This window comes from Phoenix dactylifera, unplaced genomic scaffold (assembly GCF_009389715.1).
Source record: "Phoenix dactylifera cultivar Barhee BC4 unplaced genomic scaffold, palm_55x_up_171113_PBpolish2nd_filt_p 000125F, whole genome shotgun sequence".
Classification (NCBI taxonomy): Eukaryota; Viridiplantae; Streptophyta; class Magnoliopsida; order Arecales; family Arecaceae; genus Phoenix; species Phoenix dactylifera.
Window position 1 is genome coordinate 835,213 of NW_024067690.1, and position 20,217 is coordinate 855,429.

The following is a 20,217-nucleotide window of genomic DNA, read 5'->3' on the forward strand; positions in this document are numbered from 1 at the left end:
TGCATGCTTGATTGATCGAGTACTAGTGTATGCACGGTAGTCGTTCTAGAGTACGAAACCTATTACCTTTTGACCCTGAAATAGAACGAACCCTTAGGAACATTCGAGCTAAGATCAAAACATTAGGATCATCCCCACCTCTTAAGATGGCTGAAGAACAATCCAAACTCCTGAGGGAGTACTTTACTCCCACTATTTACACTTTCCCATCTTGCATTCGATTACCTGAGGTAGCAGCTGTACAATATGAAATAAAGTCTAGTGTGATCCAAATGCTCCCATCTTTTTATGGGCTCACCAACGAAGACCCCTACAAACATTTAGATGAATTTCTTGAGATTTGCACCACTGTCAAGATTCAGAACTTCACTGATAATGCCTTGAAACTTAGGTTATTCCCCTTCTCCCTTAAAGATAGAGCCAAACAATGGCTGAATTCTTTAGAAGCTAACTCAATTCGTTCTTGGGATCAAATGCAACAAGAATTCCTTAAAAAATACTTTCCATAGGAAGAACGAACCAGTTTAGACGTGCCATTACAAGCTTCTCCCAAACTGAGGGAGAAGAATTTCATGAAACTTGGGAGAGATTTAGGGACCTAATCCGTAAATGCCCTCATCATCAAATACCTAAGTGGCAACTAGTGCAATGTTTTTATGACGGATTGACAGAACGAAACCGTCAGATGATCGATGCTGCATGCGGGGGGACTTTCATGCTTCGAAATGAGCATGAAGCATGGCAACTATTTGAAAATCTTAATGAAAACTCCCTCCACCATGCTTCAGGTTCTCGTCAAGCATCCCCGAATTTTCAAAGAAAAGGGGCCATTTGTGAAATAAGTCATTCTATGGACCTGTCTAGCAAGGTAGATGCATTGTCCCATAAGATTGACCAACTAATGATAGGAGGACATGTCGTTAGCTCTTCCCAAGCACAAGTGTGTGCTATTTGTTCTAGCCCATCGCATCCTATTCATGAGTGCCCCTCAGCACCCCAATATCCCGAACTCGTGCAAGAACACATCAATGCTGCCCAAACACAACCCAGACCGGGTAATGATCCATTTTCCAATACATATAATCCGGGATGGCGGAACCATCCAAATTTTTCTTGGAGGTAGCAAGCTTCTAATACCTCCCAACCCTTCTTCCAAAATTTTCAAAACCCTCAGAATTTTCATCTCTACCGTCCCTCAACTCAATTTCAGCATCCTCCTCCTCCAACCCAGAGAAATACAGCCTTTGAGGAAAAGGTGTTGACTGCCCTTCAAGATTTGGAGGCAAACACACAACTATTGCACTCTCACACGCAATCAATTGCTAAGCTAGAATCCCAAATGGGTCAACTAGCTAATGCATTAAACAAGCGAGAGGAAGGTAAGCTTTCAAGTCAACCAATGAGTAATCCTAGGGGACAATACATGGCTCAAGAAACTCGACTAAATCATGAGTAAGCCAATGCTTTGACTACCCTAAGGAGTGGACGTATAATAGATAATAAGGTTGGGGAGGGTAACAATAAGGAAGGAGAAGAAGAAGAGAAGAATGTATCACATGAAAATCCAAAACCTTCTTCAGCTAGTCCACCATCTGCCACATCCCACATTCCAAAGGCTCCATTCCCTGAAGCACTTAATGCACCCTCTCCCTTTGGCAAGAAGGGAACTTCATTAGAAGAGATGATGGAGGTCTTCAAACAAGTTAAAATAAACCTCCCACTCCTTGATGCCATCAAACAAGTTCCCTCCTATGCCAAATTTTTCAAAGACCTTTGCACCCAAAAGCGGAAATCTAGGACATATGTGCCTAAAAAGGTCCTCCTAACTGAGCAGGTGAGTTCCATTCTCCAATACAACACCCCTCCAAAGTTCAAAGATCCTGGTGCCCCCACTATTTCCTGTGTCATAGGAAATAACTCCATCGACCGAGCACTTTTAGATCTAGGGGCAAGTGTAAATCTTCTACCCTATTCAGTCTATGAAAAATTTGGGTTGGGTGAATTGAAACCTACCTCGGTATCTTTACAATTGGCTGATCGATCGGTGAAGATGCCAAGGGGGATGATTGAAGATGTTCTTGTCAAGGTAGACAAATTCTATTTTTCAGTAGATTTTATCATCCTTGACATGGAACATGTGCCCAACCTAAAAAAATAAATTCCTGTGATTCTTGGTCGTCCCTTTTTAGCGACAGCCAATGCATGTATCAACTGTAGAACCGGGGCAATGGATATATCATTTGGAAACATGAAAATTAAGTTGAATGTGTTTCATGCCGCTGACCAACATGTGAGGGAAGACGAGTGTTACCTAATTGACAAAATGGATGATCTTGTAGAGGAAGCCCTTCCCTATATCTTAACAGATGACCACTTAGAGGCATGTTTGGCCCATTTTGACATTGACAACTTTGATATAGACAAGGCCATAGAAGAAGTCAACATCTTACTCGACAATCAATCTCCCATGAGTTCCCTTCCTTGGAAGATCCGACCTGAACCTCTTCCCCCCATTGCTAGCGCACCACTTTGTCCTTCCATTGATTCTCCACCTAAACTCGAGTTGAAGCCACTTCCGACAACTCTTAAGTATGCTTTTCTAGGACCAGAAGATACTCTCCCTGTAATCACTGCGGCCAACTTATCTATAGAACAGGAAGTTAAACTTTTAAGGGTGCTAGAAGAGAATAAACATGCCATAGGATGGTCTGTAGCCGATTTGAAAAGGGTTGACCCCTCTGTTTGCATGCATCGAATTCATCTCGAAGATGATGCAAAGCCCACCCGAGAAATGCAAAGAAGACTCAATCCTAATATGAAGGAGGTAGTCAAGAAAGAAGTGGTGAAGTTATTAGATGCCGGAATCATTTATCCAATTTCTGATAGTAAGTGGGTGAGTCCGATACAAGTGGTACCCAAGAAATCAGGTATCACTGTGGTTGAAAATATGGAAGGAGAATTGATACAAACACGCACAACCACGGGTTGGCGCGTGTGTATTGACTACAGAAAACTTAATTCGATGACTAGGAAAGACCATTTCCCTCTACCTTTCATAGATCAAATTTTGGAACGGTTGGCTGGTCAAGGTTTCTACTGCTTCTTAGATGGTTATTCTGGATATAATCAAGTACCTGTCTACCCGGACGATCAAGAGAAAACCACTTTTACTTGCCTATTTGGGACATTTGCATATAGGAGGATGCCTTTTGGACTATGCAATGCACCCGCAACTTTTCAATGATGCATGATGGCCATTTTTTCAGATATGGTGAAAAACTTTCTAGAAGTGTTCATTGATGATTTCTCAGTTTTTGGCCTATCTTTTGACGATTGTCTGGATAATTTGACCTTAGTTTTTGATGAGAGCACAAAAGTGCGACCTACATGTTACTAAAATTAGTGTTATTGTTAACCGATAATGATAAATTCACTGGATTAATATTATATTTGGGTTTAACATAGATTAGTATAAATTAGAGATAAAATGCACATTGAATACAAATTTGACTTCAAATCGGGTCCGAGTCGGGTTCGGATTCGAATCGGGTCCAATTTCTTTGTGCTTTTGGGAAAGAATTTTGGGCAAATCTAATTTGGCCATATCATAACTATAAGGTGCTGGGTGACCCATGACTTGAAAGAATTGCACTTGACCTCCAGCCAGAATAGATGACCCGTCTACAAGCCAAATTTCATATCACACTATTTTTTTTCTATATGACTAATTGGATGGAACTTGGTGTCTCCCAGCTCCTTCCAACACAGCTATCCTCCTTCCCGATTCGCTTCCGTGATCCAAGCCGCCCGTGTCCGCATCTTCAACGCCATCCTCCTCCGCGATTCCTCCCAGCTCTAGCCAGGATGCAAGCCGAGATCGCGTGCCAGCAGCCCACCTTCCGCTCCATCCCGCGCGTCTCCTTCCTCCCGACGATCACGCTCTCAGCTCTTCCCGGATCGTAGCCGCATCCCGACCATCCGTGATTCTGCATCCTTCCCAGCAACCAAAGAAGGAAGTCCTCATCCGTGCCTTCCTTCCGTGCACCTCCGGCTTCAGCCCCCCTTCCAGCAAGACAGATCCCAAACCGGAATCCAAGCCGCAGATCCCTCTTCCAGATTCAAGCCGTTCGCATCCCCCTCTTGGCCCAAAGAAGGAAGCTCACAGCCTCCCAAATCAGCGACTCCCCTCATGCGTCCGTGATCTTCTCCTCCGCAATCGTAGCATCTCAGCTCTTCCGGCTTTAGCCCTTCCTCCGCATCGGAATCCCAGCCGTGATCCACTCCGTGACAGCTCGCCCGTGATCCCAGCGCTCGGATCTCGTCCGTGATCAACTCCTCCCCGCGTCCCCACCTTCCGATTCCAGGCCGTCCGCAGCTATAAGAGGAGAAGGAGGAAGAGGAAGGGGGGTGTGCTCGGTTGGGGGTTGAGGCCAAGAACCAGGGAAGGAGGGGAGAGCTCTCGGCTGAAAGAAGGTGGTCGGCTTGTTCAAGGCAGAACAGGGGAGAGAAGAGCGAATGTTGTGCTCTGTTTTCAACTTCATTGAAAACAAAGCATTGTGTTTTTTTTTTCTTTCTTTTAGTTTTAGCTTTTTGTTTTATTTTTTTAGTTTTATTTTAATTAAGAGCAATGTGCTGTTTGTAGTTGGAATTTAAATTGAGAGCATGTTTGTTGCTGGAAATTGGACCCGGGGGCCGCCGCGAAACCAGGGGAGGAGGAGCTCCGCTGCCGGGAGGGCGGACGGCGGTGCGCCGGCCGATTGCGTCCTCCGTGGGGATGAGAGAGCGGAGAAAAGTGCATCCTGTCCTGTTCTGCAAAAAATCCGGGCCACCGGCCCTCCGATGCTTAAGTCAGAGGGGGCCCATATGTGGAGGGAGCAAGGAGAAGATATGTGGAGAAAATAAAGAGAATATTGTGTTCAATTGTGTCTGTGCTGTTTTTTCTCGCCTCCTCCTCCCTTTTTCCTAGGTTCCCTTTTATAGAGGGGTATTGTGTTACCTGGGAGGTGACGGGGGAATTTGTCCTTTTTGGTAATAATTGGGCGCGATATGGCCCATTAATGGCGTAGTGGAGGATAAGGCCGAATCAGGCCGGGGTCAGGGAGTTGTCGTGGTTGATCAGACCCGTTGGAGTGGTTGAACCGTCGGCCGTAGTGGGCCTGGGGTTCGTAGGTGGTAAGTGCATTTATTGCCGAGTGAACCGGCAGTCAGGAAGAGCCATACGCTCTGATGGTTCAGTGATCCGGAGATCGTCTTGGGCCGTGTTCATTAAATGACTGAGTGCATCGGAGACTTGAGGGGGTCTCATGCATTAATGACAGGTTGTGCCAGAATACCTGTGGAGATCTCGTGCCTTGATGGCTCAGAGATGGTGGCAGGTTATAGCCGTCAAATCCTTCACAAAGGTTAGGCGGAGATGAGTACTGGTTAAGGCATCGGCTCGGCGGGGGTGCCAAGCCGAGCTGGTCGCCCAGCGGGGCGCCCTGTGGCGGGGTTGCTTCTAGTACTTCTGGTCGGCGCCCTTTGGGCGAGCGCTTTACTGGTCGGCGTCCTCTGGTCGGCTTTTTCTAGCCGAGCGTCCCTACTTGGTGCTTTGGTTGGGCCTTTTCGGATTGGCGCTCTCTAGCCGAGCACCCCTCTGTTCGGCGCCCTTTGGTCGAGCGCCTCTACTTGTCGGTATTTTCCTCTGGTCGGCGCTCTCTGATCGAGCGCCTTCCTGGTCGGCGCTCTTTCGCCGAGCGCCTTTCTAGTCGGCGCTCTTCGGCCGAGCGCCTCCGTGGCGGTATGGCTTGGGTTTTTCCCCCAACACTACCCTCCGACTTCCGAGTTCCAGCTGGCTTCCAGCTTGAGCGCGGGAAGTAGCTTTAGTTGGGTCATTTCGGATTCCGAAAATTTTAATTTATTACGCATTTTAAATTATCGGGCGCTTTGAGGTGCCTTTAATAGGCGGCGTCTCCTCCTTTTCGAAATATCTCATTATTGGGATGCTTTCTCCGAAGCGTCCTCGCGTCGTGGGCTCATGATGGGGCCGCACGATCCGATGGGGCACTGCGGTGTCCGAAGCGTCAACCTGAGTTAAATGCGGCCCTCTGTCTTTCGGGCCGACGCGTGTCGTAATCCAAACGGGATGCAGCATTTTTCTCGCTGATCCGGGCCATTGGGGAGGTCTATATAAACTCTCCCCTGGCCTTCCGTCCTCTTCTTATTGCCTTCTTCTTCCAGCTTTTTACAGTCCGAAGTTCTTTTTCTCCGGCGTCTTCCTCAGGTCCCCCTTTTCCTTAATCTCTTTTTCCCTCGCAATGGGTTCTATTCCCAATGAAGTCGAGTCTACCATGAGCGTCCTGGAGGTTGAGATGACCAAAGAGTGGTTTTTCCCTCTTCACGGGTTCCGTTTGGAGCCCGCCAGGCGAAGGGATCGGGTAACCGATCCTCCGGTAGGCCGGATCGGAGTGTATCTGGAATCACTCTGGGCCGGCCTCCGATTTCCTCTTCACGGCTTCGTGAATGAGTTGTTGACGGTATGCCAGCTAGTTCCGGCACAACTCGCTCCGAATGCCTGGAGGACAGTGATCGGTTTCCTGTCACTGTGCTTACTGCACGGGATTCCGACCTCTGTCAATGTTTTCCGGCGACTTTTTATTTTTAAGTCGAATCCGGGAGACGGAGAGTGGCTCTATATCGCCCTACGGGCTGGTCGGCCACTTTTTCACGGTGCCCCTTCGTCTATTCACGACTGGAAGAAGAAATTCTTCTTCCTAGGTTCTGAACGGATCTGAGGGTTCGACCCTAGGTGGGGGCCGGCCCAGCTCAGGTCTATCAACAAGCCCCCCCAGCTTTCTCCACGTGAGCAGGGGATCATTGACACCATCCGCGGCCTCGGGGACGGCATTTTGCTAAACGGCCTCATATGTGAGGACGCTCTAGTGAACGTGGGCCTGAGCTCGGCGCGTCCCCACGGTAAGGATAGTTACAATGTCTTTTTTGTTTTGCTACTGTTCTAATGTTCTAATCCTGCTCGCTCTTGCAGATATCGCAAAGATGGTGACCAAGAGCGAGGTCCTCTACGCCCGCTTCCAGAAGAGGGCAGCTGAGCTCTCAGGCGAGCCCACCGAGCCGAGAAAGAAGGCGAAAGTCTCGGCAACCTCGACTCCCTCGGCGACAGCAGTGGCCGAGGCGGGTCCTTCTCGTCCCGCGCACTCCGGCGCGAATTCCAGGGGCACGGGGTCCCAGGGAGCTTCGGTGGTGCTCCCATGCCCGGTGCCCTTGGCACAAATCCCTGGTCGGCAGGATGCTTCAGTCGCCGACCAGGAGAGGAGTTCCGCGGGTCCCGCGCTTGCGCGTCCCGCCTCAGTCGTGCGGCAGTCAGATCGGCCGCTTGTCCGACCCCAGCCCCCTAGCTTTGAGCCGGGGAGTAGTCAGGGAGCCTCGGGGTCGGCTCCGCCTAGGCCAGCTGATGCTGGCCTTTCGGGCCCATCAGGCTCGGAGGAGCGAGTGCCTCTTGCACTCACCTGGTCGGTATTCGAGGGCGATTCAGCCCTCGAAAACCCTCGAGTGGCGCGCGAAGTATTTCGGGCCGCGCTTCTCCCGGCCGACCGGGCCAAGATACAGTCCATGAGCTATAATGCTTTCATGGACGCTACCCGCTGCAACGCCGTCCGGGTAAGTAAAATTTTTCATCTGTGTAATTTGTAAGAAATTTTTACTCGTAGCGCCTTATGTTTTTCTTTTCGTTTCTTTTACAGTATTTGCACGAGACGGAAATGCTGATGCACATCACTCATGACTACCGGGAGCGGGCCCGGAAGTATCAGCGTGGGTATGAGGAGGCCGAGGCGAGGTGCCAGGCCTCCGAGGCTGAACACCAGGTGCTCCAGGCAAAGGTGGGAGCATCCGAAGAAAGAAACCGAGCTCTGGCCGCCGAGCTCGATGAAGAGAAGGGCGCGCATGCACTGGCTAGGTCTGAAGTGCGCGCTGCAGAGGCTCGTCTGGCCGAGGCCGAGCTGGCGCTGGCCTCCCGCGAGCAGGAGATGGGAAACGCCCGCCTTCGCCACTTGGAGCTCGAGCGGAAATTGAGAAATCTCGAGCGGAAGGCCGCGTACCATGAGGCTCGGGAGCTCGAGGCTCGGGAGCAAGCTCAGAACGCGGTGAAGCTCTTCCGCGAGTCGGAGGAGTTTCACGACCTCCTAGCAGAGGAGGGCGTGAATGGGCTGATTCAGGGCTTCCGGGATTTCCGCAACCAACTGCGGCTGCTCCTCCCGGATTTTGACGTGAACCTGCTTCAACCGGGAGCAGGGGTCGAGAGGCCGGAAGTGGAGGCAGACACCCCGGAGGCCGACCAGAGAAGTCTGGCCGAGGCGGCCGAAGCCATCCCTGAAGTTGCTCCTGTTGCTGCCGAGGCCACTGCTGAGGTCCCGACTGCGGAGCCCACCGCTCCCGACGCTACCGAAGCCGAAGCGGTCGAGCTCGAGACTTGAGTGTAGTTCTGCTGTTTTTGTTAAGTCGGGGTGGTCCCCATACTTGTAGGGGCCGAGCCCGAATTTTTGTACTTAGCCTACGGGCTTTTTTGAAATGAATACATGTTTTTGGAAACCCATCTGGAAGTTTCTCTGCTCGGATCCATTTTAGGTTCCGAGGATATGGGCTCTATGGTCTCAACTCCATCCGCCACAGGGTTCGGGTTTAGGTTCGGCTTGCCGAGCTCCATTGCTTGGTCCTCCGACCAGAGGTATAGCAACGCTTATGCCCAAGGGATTTGGGCTTGGAGAGTCTTTTCGAGCCTAGTCCAGAATTCGACCAAGCCCTAGGGCGGTCATTAGGACTCGAACTTCAGCGAAGTTAGTGAACTTCGAGCCTCGCGTTGCCGGGGCGGACCGGATTTTTTTTTTTTTCAACGAATGGGTTGAATCCTCGTCAGCTCGTGACGGGGATTCACCGGACTTAGTATAAACTAAGCTTGCTGGTACCGTGAGCATTTTCACGCCGAAGCGACTGAAGACGCTCTGCTCGGGGTCCGTTCTTTGAGGACGTCGGCAGAGAAATCCAAAAATAGGTAAGATAATGTAAAAATATTAAATAAATGGGTACCTAGTACCGCGGTTGTTTTTTCGCCAAGGCGACTGAAGACGCTCTGCTCGGGGTCCGTTCTTTGAGGACGTCGGCAGAGAAATCCAAAAATAGGTCAGATAATGTAAAAACATTAAATAAATGGGTACCTGGTACCGCGGTTGTTTTTTTGCCGAGGCGACTGAAGATGCTCTGCTCGGGGTCCGTTCTTTGAGGACGTCGGCAGAGATTCAGTGATGGAGAACGAGCCAAGCCCGTTGGCTGAAGCCGATGGAGAACGAGCCGAGCTCGTCTGGTCAGTGAAGACCGCACCCCAACGTATCGGGGCATCCTGATGAATCGGGGCATCTCGACGTCTCGAGGCATCCTGGCTGAGGTCGGGGTAGGAGAACGAGCCGAGCTCGTTGGCCGATGGAGCACGAGCCGAGCTCGTCGGTGGAAGTCGATGGAGAACGAGCCGAGCTCGTCTGGTCACTAAAGACCGCAACTCGACGTCTCGAGGCTTCCCGACGAATCGGGGCATCCCGACGTCTCGGGGCATCCCGGCCGAGGTCGGGGTAGGAGAACGAGCCGAGCTCGTTGGCCGATGGAGCACGAGCCGAGCTCGTCGGTGGAAGTCGATGGAGAACGAGCCGAGCTCGTCTGGTCACTAAAGACCGCAACTCGACGTCTCGAGGCTTCCCGACGAATCGGGGCATTCCGATGTCTCGGGGCATCCCGGCCGAGGTCGGGGTAGGAGAACGAGCCGAGCTCGTTGGCCGATGGAGCACGAGCCGAGCTCGTCAGTGGAAGACGATGGAGAACGAGCTGAGCTCGTCTGGTCACTAAAGACCGCAACTCGACGTCTCGAGCATCCCTATAACCGGGGCATCCCGACGTCTCGGGGCATCCCGACGGATCGGGGCATCTCGACGTCTCGAGGCATCCCGACCGTGGTCGGGGTAGGAGAACGAGCCGAGCTCGTTGGCCGATGGAGCACGAGCCGAGCTCGTCGGTGGAAGTCGATGGAGAACGAGCCGAGCTCGTCTGGTCACTAAAGACCGCAACTCGACGTCTCGAGGCTTCCCGACGAATCGGGGCATCCCGACGTCTCGGGGCATCCCGGCCGAGGTCGGGGTAGGAGAACGAGCCGAGCTCGTTGGCCGATGGAGCACGAGCCGAGCTCGACGGTGGAAGTCGATGGAGAACGAGCCGAGCTCGTCTGGTCACTAAAGACCGCAACTCGACGTCTCGAGGCTTCCCGACGAATCGGGGCATTCCGACGTCTCGGGGCATCCCGGCCGAGGTCGGGGTAGGAGAACGAGCCGAGCTCATTGGCCGATGGAGCACGAGCCGAGCTCGTCGGTGGAAGTCGATGGAGAACGAGCCGAGCTCGTCTGGTCACTAAAGACCGCAACTCGACGTCTCGAGCATCCCTATAACCGGGGCATCCCGACGTCTCGGGGCATCCCGACGGATCGGGGCATCTCGACGTCTCGCGGCATCCCGACCGTGGTCGGGGTAGGAGAACGAGCCGAGCTCGTTGGCCGATGGAGCACGAGCCGAGCTCGTCGGTGGAAGTCGATGGAGAACGAGCCGAGCTCGTCTGGTCACTAAAGACCGCAACTCGACGTCTCGAGGCTTCCCGACGAATCGGGGCATCCCGACGTCTCGGGGCATCCCGACCGAGGTCGGGGTAGGAGAACGAGCCGAGCTCGTTGGCCGATGGAGCACGAGCCGAGCTCGTCGGTGGAAATCGATGGAGAACGAGCCGAGCTCGTCTGGTCACTAAAGACCGCAACTCGACGTCTCGAGGCTTCCCGACGAATCGGGGCATCCCGACGTCTCGGGGCATCCCGGCCGAGGTCGGGGTAGGAGAACGAGCCGAGCTCGTTGGCCGATGGAGCACGAGCCGAGCTCGTCGGTGGAAGTCGATGGAGAACGAGCCGAGCTCGTCTGGTCACTAAAGACCGCAACTCGACGTCTCGAGCATCCCTATAACCGGGGCATCCCGACGGATCGGGGCATCTCGACGTCTCGAGGCATCCCGACCGTGGTCGGGGTAGGAGAACGAGCCGAGCTCGTTGGCCGATGGAGCACGAGCCGAGCTCGTCGGTGGAAGTCGATGGAGAACGAGCCGAGCTCGTCTGGTCAATAAAGACCGCACCTCGACGTCTCGAGGCTTCCCGACGTATCGGGGCATCCCGTTGTAACAGGGCATCCCAATATATTGGGGCATCCTGACATCTCAGGGTAGGAGAACGAGCCGAGCTCGTTGGTCGATGGAGAACGAGCCGAGTCCGTTGGCCGAAGGAGAGCGCATCACGAACTCACGAACATCTTCAGGGAGTCCACGTAGATACTCCATCATCCCGAGACATCGGGGCATCCCAACCGTGGTCAGGGAAGGAGAAATACACCTGACCATGGGATAATCAGGAGAATTGGTGAGCTTGAAGTAAGCACGCAGACCATCATAAAACGAAATTCACACAATGAAATTTATAGTTGAATATTAGGGGACCCCTTGGGGTTCTATTGGTGGTACGTGCGGAGATTTTCAGAGCTCCAGCTTCGTGGAATGGGAGTCCCGTCTAGAGACTCTAGTTTATAAGTTCCGGGTCGGCGGATGCGCGTGACTCGGTAAGGTCCTTCCCAATTCGGAGCTAGCTTCCCTTGCTCAGTTGGTCGGGAGGCTTCAGCTCTTCTGAGGACAAGGTCCCCTGGTCTGAAGGATTTGACCTTGACCCTGGCGTTGTAGTACTGAGCTGCCTTTAGCTGGTACCTCGCTATACGAACTCGGGCGGCCTCCCTTGTTTCTTCGATTAGGTCAAGGTTGCTTCTGAGTTGCGAAGAGTTGGAGCTGGCATTGTGATACTCAACTCTTGGAGAAGGAAGTCCGATCTCTAGTGGAATGACATCCTCCGTTCCATATGTTAGGTTGAAGGGAGTCTCGCCGGTGGGGACGCGGAACGTGATCCGGTAAGCCCACAGGACATTGTATAGGTCTTCGACCCATTGTCCTTTAGATTTGTCGAGCCTGGCTTTGAGCCCCTGCAAAATAGTACGGTTTGTTACCTCTGTTTCTCCGTTCGTCTGAGGGTGCGCGACCGAGGTGAAGCGGTGGTCAATGCCAAGCTCGGAGCAGAATTCTCTGAAGTGAATGTTGTCAAACTGGCGACCGTTGTCAGAGATAAGGATGCGAGGGAGCCCGAATCTACAGATTATGGACTTCCAGACAAAATTCCGCATCTTCTGCTCGGTTATTCGGGCAAGGGGCTCGGCTTCCACCCACTTTGTGAAATAGTCGATGGAAACTACCAGGAACTTCCTCTGTCCGGTGGCCAGTGAAAATGGCCCTAGGATGTCGATTCTCCACTGGGCAAAAGGCCAAGGGGAGCTGATTGAAGTCAAGGGAGCCGAGGGCCGGCGTTGAACGTTGGCATTCCTCTGGCACCGGTCACATCTTTGGACGAAGTCCACAGCATCCTTCTGGAGTGTCGGCCAATAGTATCCTTGGCGTAGAATTTTATGGGCCAATGCTCGTCCTCCCAGATGATTTCCACAAATTCCTTCATGGACCTCGCGCATGGCGTAATCAGCCTCCGTTGGGCGAAGGCATCTGAGGAGGAGAGATGTGAAAGATCTCCGATAAAGCTTTCCCTCATGCAGTATGTACCGGGTGGCGGAGCGCTTTATTCGGCGAGCTTCTCGTTCATCAGTGGGGAGGACTTCGTCTTGCAGGTAGCTGATGAGTTCATCCATCCAGCTTGGCTCGAACTCAGTGCAGAGGGTCTGCTCGGGCTCGTCTGTACTGGGCTTTTGGAGATACTCCAGTACGGCCGCTTTGGGGAGCTCGCTCATGCGAGAGGACGCCAGCTTTGATAGCTGGTCGGCCCTGAGATTCTCCGACCTGGTAATATGTTGAATGTGAAAAGAGTCCAGGGTCGAGGCGAGATCCCGTACCTTCTGAAGATACCTCTGCACGGTCGGGTCTCTGGCTTCAAAGTCGCCCATGATTTGGTTGACGACGAGCTGAGAATCACTGAAGGCCTTCAAGTCCTTCACTCCTAGCTCTTTGGCTAGCTTGAGCCCGGCGACAAGCGCTTCGTACTCCGCCATGTTATTGGAAGCAGGAAATTCGAGGCGCAAGGCTTGCTCGGCGACCACCCCCTCCGGGCTGGTAAGGATAAGTCCTGCTCCGCTACCCCCCGAGTTTGAAGAGCCATCGACATGCAGGGTCCATGTCAAACTCGGGGTCGGCTCCGTTGATGGCTCAGGTTCAGGCTCGGCCTCGTCTGGTATGGTGCACTCGACTATAAAGTCTGCGAGCGCTTGTGCTTTGATCGCCGGTCTGGGTCGGTACTCGAGGTCGAATTCTCCGAGCTCGATGGCCCATTTCGTGATCCGGCCCGCACGGTCTGATCTTCGCAAGATTTGCTTGACCGGCTGGTCGGTCAGTACGGCCACTGTGTGGGCTTGGAAGTACGGTCGGAGCCTCCGAGCTGAGATGACCAGAGCATAGACAGTCTTCTCCAGTTTGGAGTATCGGGTCTCGGCATCCCTTAAGACCCGGCTGGTGTAATATACTGGCTTTTGGATCTTACCCTCCTCTCGGACCAGGACCGAGCTTACTGCTATAGGGGAGACAGCTAGATACAGGTAGAGGAGCTCACCCTGCTGAGGCTTTGTGAGCAGGGGAGGGGAAGCCAGGAGATGCTTGAGCTCCTCAAAAGATTGCTGGCACTCGTCCGACCACAAAAAGTTCTTCGGCTTCTTGAGGGCTGCGAAAAATGGAAGGCAGCGCTCGGCCGAGCGGGAGATGAATCTCCCAAGAGCTGCAACTCGGCCTGTGAGCCGTTGTACCTCCTTGACCGTCCTGGGAGGCGTCATTTCTTGAAGGGCTCGGATCTTTTCAGGATTGGCCTCGATTCCTCGTTGCGTAATGATGAAGCCGAGGAATTTGCCGGAGGTGACTCCGAATGCACATTTGGCTGGATTGAGCTTCATCTGGTACCTTCGGAGTGTGGAGAATGCTTCATTGAGGTCGACTATATGGTCTCGCGCCATCTTGCTTTTCACCAGCATGTCATCTACATAAACCTCCATGTTTCGGCCTATTTGGTCTTTGAAGATCCGGCTGACCAGCCTTTGATAAGTTGCCCTGGCATTTTTTAAGTCGAATGGCATCACTCTGTAGCAGTAGGTTCCTCCATCGGTGATGAAGGCTGTCTTTTCCTCATCTTCTGGCGCCATGCGGATCTAGTTGTATCCGGAAAAGGCGTCCATGAATGCCAGCAGCTCATGACCCGAGGTGGAGTCTATGAGCTGGTCGATGCTGGAGAGTGGGAAGCTGTCCTTTGGGCAGGCTTTATTCAGGTCGGTGTAGTCCACGCACATACGCCACTTCCCACTGGCTTTCTTGACGAGGACCACGTTGGCGAGCCACTCTGGGTAGGCTATCTTCCGGATGAAGCCAGCTTCAAGGAGATTGCTGACCTCCTCGGCTGCTGCTCGCTGTCGTTCAGGGGCAGCGCCTCGTTTCTTTTGTCGCACGGGCTTGCTGGTTGGCTTCACTTGGAGTCGGTGAACCATGATCTCTGGATCTATCCCCGGCATGTCCGCAGGCGACCATGCAAAGACGTCCATGTTGTCTCATAGAAAATTGACGAGGCGACCCCTCTCATGCTCGTTGAGGCCAGAGCCGACCTGCACGGTTAGCTCGGGAGTGTTCTCTCGTAAAGGAAGTTGAATTAGTAACTCACCAGGCTCTACCCGCTCTTTCTGAGGGTTGACCCGTGCCTCGATGACCTTAGTCGAGGGCTGGCCAGTTGCTGGGGTAGGCGCCTCGGCTGGCCGTTTTGCCTCGTGGGTCGCCAGGTAGCATCGCCTTGCCACCATCTGGTCCCCTCGAGCTTCGCCGACTCCCTGGCTGGTGGGGAATCGCATGAGCAGGTGGCGGGTCGAGACCACTGCTCGGAGGGCGTTGAGACCCGGCCTTCCGAGGATGGCATTATAGACTGAGGGCAGGCGTATTACAAGGAAGCTCATCCCCACGGTACTTTCACGGGAGGCGAGCCCGGCTGTGACCAGGAGGTCGATTTCGCCTTCTACTGGGACTGAATCCCCAGTAAATCCAACTAACGGAGCATTCATCCTCCGTAGCTGCTCACTTGTCATCCCCATTTTACAATATGCACCAAAATACAAAACATTCGCCGAGCTTCCATTATCGACCAAGATGCGTTTCACATCGAATTTATTTATGATCATGGAGATGATCACGGCATCATTATGGGGAGTTTCGACTCCCTCTAGATCATCATCTGAAAAGGAGATGGCTTCAGAGGCGCGCAGGCGCTTTGAGGAGGTTTCTTCTCCCGAAGCTTCTCCAGCCGAGGCCCCGCCTCGGATGGTATTGATGATGCCGGCGATGGGCCTGTTGGCATTTGAACCTTCAGGCTGTGCAGCTCCTTCGGCTGGCTTCTTCTCTTCACGCTGGCCTTGCACGAACCGATCGAGCACCCCTCGGCGGATGAGTGCTTCGATCTCATTTCGGAGCTGATAGCAATCCTCGGTATCATGGCCGTGATTCCGGTGGAAACGGCAATACTTCTGGGGATCACGCCGGGTTCTGGTATCTTGTTTTGGAGGTGGGAGCCGGATGCGATCCCGACCCTCAATCTCCATGAGGATTTCAGCCCGAGGAGCATTGAGGGGAGTGTAGTTTTCATACCTCTCTTCGGGTGCATGGGCCCGCAGTGGGAACCTCGGGCGGAGTGGTGACCTTTGCTGTGGCGGTCCCCTCAACCGGGGTGGACTCTTCGGACGGGGCGGATTCTTGGCTCGTCGCGGAGACGGGCTTCTGGGCTGGCCGCGCTCCTCGCGGCGTCTCTTCTTAGGGTTCTGCTCGGTCCCACCCCGCCTAACAGCCACGGCTTCCTCAGCCTTGGCGTACTTCCGCGCGCGAGCGAACATTTCGGTGAGGTCCGTGGGGAAATTCTTCTCGACTGAGAAGAGAAACCTGTAAGACCGGGCTCCAGTCTTTAGCGCTGACATGGCGATGGACTGGTCAAGCTCCCAGACCTCCCATGTTGCGGCGGTGAACCGGTCCAAATACTCCTTGAAGAATTCTCCCTCCTCCTATTTGATATCAAGGAGGGAGTCCGATGTCCGCCGCTGGGGCTGGCTGGCGGCAAAATTGCCAGCAAATTATCTGCCGAGCTGCTCAAAAGAAGAGACAGTACTCGGCTTCAGCCCGGTAAACCAAAGCCGGGCTGGCCCTCGGAGTGTTGCCGGAAAAGCCTTGCACATCATGGCCTCCGAGGCTCCTTGTAGGGCCATTAAGACCCGGTAACTTTCCAGGTGGTCAAGGAGATCAGCCTTGCCGTTGTAAGGCTCCACCTGAGGCATCTTGAACCGTAGTAGAACCGGTTCATCTTCAATCTCCGGAGAGAAGGGCGACTTCGTAGTGAACTCGAAGTCGCCGTCACGTCCTGATTTTCTTTCGTGGAGTGCCTGGATTTGGCGCTCCAGCTTCTCGACCTTCTTGTCGAGTTCGTCATTCTGGAGGACCGCTGCAGCGGTTCGTTCGGGTGCGAGTTGCCCTGGAACCGACTCAGCTTCTGAAGGTTGTGGCCAGCCTCCGTGGCCTCTGACTGGGTGCTCCCTCCAGCGGGAGGCCTGGACTTGAGAGTCCTGACCTTGAAGAGGAAGTCCGCTTGTAGGGGGCTCCGGTTGGACTGGAGCCGGAGGAAGCGATGCCGTTGGGATGCCCCTGGGTTGCAAGCTTTGGACAGCGGTAGCCAAGGCTTGCACCTGTTGCACCAGGGCATCAAACTGCTCCGGCCGAACTTGAGGGGTTGACTCGGCCGGAGGCGGCGAGTTTTGGACAGAATGTTCAGGACTGGGTGGAGGACGTCGAGAGGCATTGGAAGCCCCTTTGCTTCTTAGCTTCATGGCAGCGACTCGGGCCCTTCCTCTAGCGCCAACTGTTGCTGGAAATTGGACCCGGGGGCCGCCGCGAAACTAGGGGAGGAGGAGCTCCGCTGTCGGGAGGGCGGACGGCGGTGCGCCGGCCGACTGCGTCCTCCGTGGGGATGAGAAGCGGAGAAGAGTGCGTCCTGTCCTGTCCTGCAAAAAAGCCGGTGGCCGGGCTCCCCGGCGCCGGCCCTCCGATGCTTAAGTCAGAGGGGGCCCATATGTGGAGGGAGCAAGGAGAAGATATGTGGAGAAAATAAAGAGAATATTGTGTTCAATTGTGTCTGTGCTGTTTTTTCTCGCCTCCTCCTCCCTTTCCCCCAGGTTCCCTTTTATAGAGGGGTATTGTGTTACCTAGGAGGTGACGGGAGAATTTGTCCTTTTTGGTAATAATTGGGCGCGATCTGGCCCATTAATGGCGTAGTGGAGGATAAGGCCGAATCAGGCCGGGGTCAGGGAGTTGTCGTGGTTGATCAGACCCGTTGGAGTGGTTGAACCGTCGGCCGTAGTGGGCCTGGGGTTCGTAGGTGGTAAGTGCATTTATTGCTGAGTGAACCGGCAGTCAGAAAGAGCCATACGCTCTGATGGTTCAGTGATCCGGAGATCGTCTTGGGCCGTGTTCATTAAATGACTGAGTGCATCGGAGACTTGAGGGGGTCTCATGCATTAATGACAGGTTGTGCCAGAATACCTGTGGAGATCTCGTGCCTTGATGGCTCAGAGATGGTGGCAGGTTATAGCCGTCAAATCCTTCACAAAGGTTAGGTGGAGATGAGTACTGGTTAAGGCATCGGCTCGGCGGGGGTGCCGAGCCGAGCTGGTCGCCCAGCAGGGCGCCCTGTGGCGGGGTTGCTTCTAGTACTTCTGGTCGGCGCCCTTTGGGCGAGCGCTTTACTGGTCGGCGTCCTCTGGTCGGCTTTTTCTAGCCGAGCGTCCCTACTTGGTGCTTTGGTTGGGCCTTTTCGGATTGGCGCTCTCTAGCCGAGCACCCCTCTGTTCGGCGCCCTTTGGTCGAGCGCCTCTACTTGTCGGTATTTTCCTCTGGTCGGCGCTCTCTGATCGAGCGCCTTCCTGGTCGGCGCTCTTTCGCCGAGCGCCTTTCTAGTCGACGCTCTTCGGCCGAGCGCCTCCATGGCGGTATGGCTTGGGTTTTTCCCCCAACAATGTTGTTTTGGGTTTTTTTTAGTTTTATTTTAATAAAGAGTTTTATTTATACTAAAGTTTTTAATTTTTGTTGTTTTTAATTTTCGTTCTTCAAATTCTGTAATTTTTCTTCTTTTTTTGCAATACATTAAAATTTCTTTCATGCAATTAATGTTCCAGTCTTCAATATTCCTAGCACTATCTTCATCCATTTTAATTTATGCCAAAGCTTTTCTTTGATTAGTTAAATATATAAATGCTCTTTAAATCTAAGTACATGTCTTCTAGTTAATTTCAATTAAAAATAATTCTCTGGTAGACTAGAGAATCTATCATCATCCCCGACATAATATTTTTCTTTTGTTATTCAAAAATCGATTTTGAATCCGAGTGAATGTTCTAATTTTTATGCAACTCCAATCGCCTCCCTGTGGATCGACCTCTTACAACCACTATTCTTCGAGTAGGAAAGGTAAGAGTAAAAATTTAAATTTAACTTTTGTCCGTCGGTTCTAACAACGATCTGTCTAGCATATTTTTAGTTAAATAGGAATCGGACGAACAAAATTTTGGCGCCGTTGCCGGGGAGGCAAATCGAGAAGCAAGAACGATCACGAAGATCAAATCAAATTTTGGATGCCCGAAGTGAACGTACTCCGGTAGTAAGTTTTTATTTTTATTTTTATTAATTTTCTTTATTTTGATAATTTCTAGTTAATAATTTCGTAGTTATTAAATTCTGAAATTTGAAATTCGAAATTTAAAATTCAAAAAAAAATTAAAATTAAAATTAAAAAAAATTTCAAAAATTCAAAAAATTTTTAAATTCAAAATTTGAATTCTGAGATTCGAAATTTGAAGTTTAAAAAGAAAAATTTTTTTAATTAAATCAAAAAAATATAAAAAGAAATTATTATTTTTGCTAGTAATTGATAGGGTGCAATCCCCCGAGGTTATCATACCTCTATTGGGACTCCTCACGGAGTAATCTCCAGAGCTTATTCAATGGGCATTCAGAGATTGACTGACGCATAAGAATTGTGTTTAGTTTACATTCAAGTTATTACTATATAAAAAAAATAAAAAAAATAATAATAAAAAAAAATTTATTGATTGCTCATTTAATCAATACAACCTAATGACATTTTATAAACTTTAAAAAAAAAATATTGATTATTTGCTGCATTTAGTATTAAGCATTTGCATAAAGTAATTAAGGGCAAAACCCATTAAAAAGATAAGGTCGGGAAGTCATTACCTATCCTTAGCCCAAAAATCACCACCTTGCATACTTATCATAAGCCAAATTAAATTAAAATCAAATTAGACGTTGGCCTTAGGGTTTTCGAGCTCAATTAGGCTCTTGGAAAGAAGCGGCTGAAAGCCACTCTAGTGAGAATTTAGTAATTGGTGATGTATAGGAAAGTTTTACAATAGTGAGAACTGTTACGGGTATTGTGGTATCGGTGTATCCCTTCTGGCACCACCACACACCCCGGGACTTTCCTGGTCACTGATTACTGGATTGCTTAACTGGTAAGCTCAATCTTAATCTGAAAGGGAGATTAGGAGCTGTCTAATCTAGAAGAGAATTTCAGGAACTTTTTAACCTGATACATCTCTATGCAACTAGATTTAAGAAGCTACTAAACCTCACTTAGTTCTAAGACTAATAGGGTCAAATTGTTGTGTGGTGTTGGTTGTGGTCATCTGTGTCTAGCCCTTCTCTTCTTTTAGGATTTCGTTCATTGTAGGAGTCAAGTCTAATTAAGTTGTGGAAAATGTATGTATGGTAGAAGGTCATTAAGGGATAAGTTAACCCCATTTGATCCTGAGATTGACAGAACTTTTCATCACAACCTGCGAACTGTAAACCAACCGTCGATCTCTACAATGGGTGAACATATTAGAACCCTAAATGAATTGTTTGCACCCGCATCCGCTAGTCCCCCTACTTGCATAGTATTACCAATTAATAATGCAGCCCAATTCGAGATTCGGGCTGCAACAATAAACATGTTACCCAAGTTTCATGGGTTCGAGAGTGAACAACCC

At 51.6% G+C, this 20,217-nt stretch overlaps 1 non-coding gene across 1 annotated transcript; it reads right to left on the reverse strand.

The window, feature by feature from the left end:
• Positions 1-521: 521 nt before the first annotated feature.
• On the reverse strand, positions 522-627 carry LOC120104855. Its single transcript, XR_005507211.1, has one exon. It is a non-coding gene; the product is annotated as a small nucleolar RNA R71 (small nucleolar RNA).
• Positions 628-20,217: the final 19,590 nt, after the last annotated feature.